Source organism: Sus scrofa, chromosome 15 (genome assembly GCF_054392235.1).
Source record: "Sus scrofa isolate SSC_HxYL_T2T_F1_AM1 chromosome 15, Sscrofa_HxYL_maternal_Yorkshire_Landrace_v2.0, whole genome shotgun sequence".
In the NCBI taxonomy this organism is placed as follows: domain Eukaryota; kingdom Metazoa; phylum Chordata; class Mammalia; order Artiodactyla; family Suidae; genus Sus; species Sus scrofa.
The window spans coordinates 153,121,142-153,121,436 of record NC_139397.1 but is presented as its reverse complement, the minus strand read 5'-3'; positions in this window follow the sequence as shown (position 1 = coordinate 153,121,436).

The window sequence follows — 295 nt, the reverse complement described above, 5'->3', positions numbered from 1 at the left end:
AAGCAGAAAAAACAAGGAAGGAAGGGAGGGAGGGAGGGGGGAGGAAGGGCAGGAGGGGGGAGGAAGGGCAGGAGGGGGGAGGAAGGGGGAGGAAGTGGGGGGAGGGCACCAAATCTTCCTTGTCCTGTGAACGGCAGAGGCGACCCGTTACATGAAGGGCCGCCTTTGAGCGTCTGCGCGTTGCACTCGACAGCCCGGGACTTTGCCTCTTGAGGCTGTGATGACTTCCTGAGACACAAAGGGATGCAGGGCTCTCGGAAGACGGTGACTTGAACACTTCAAAGAAGGAGACAGA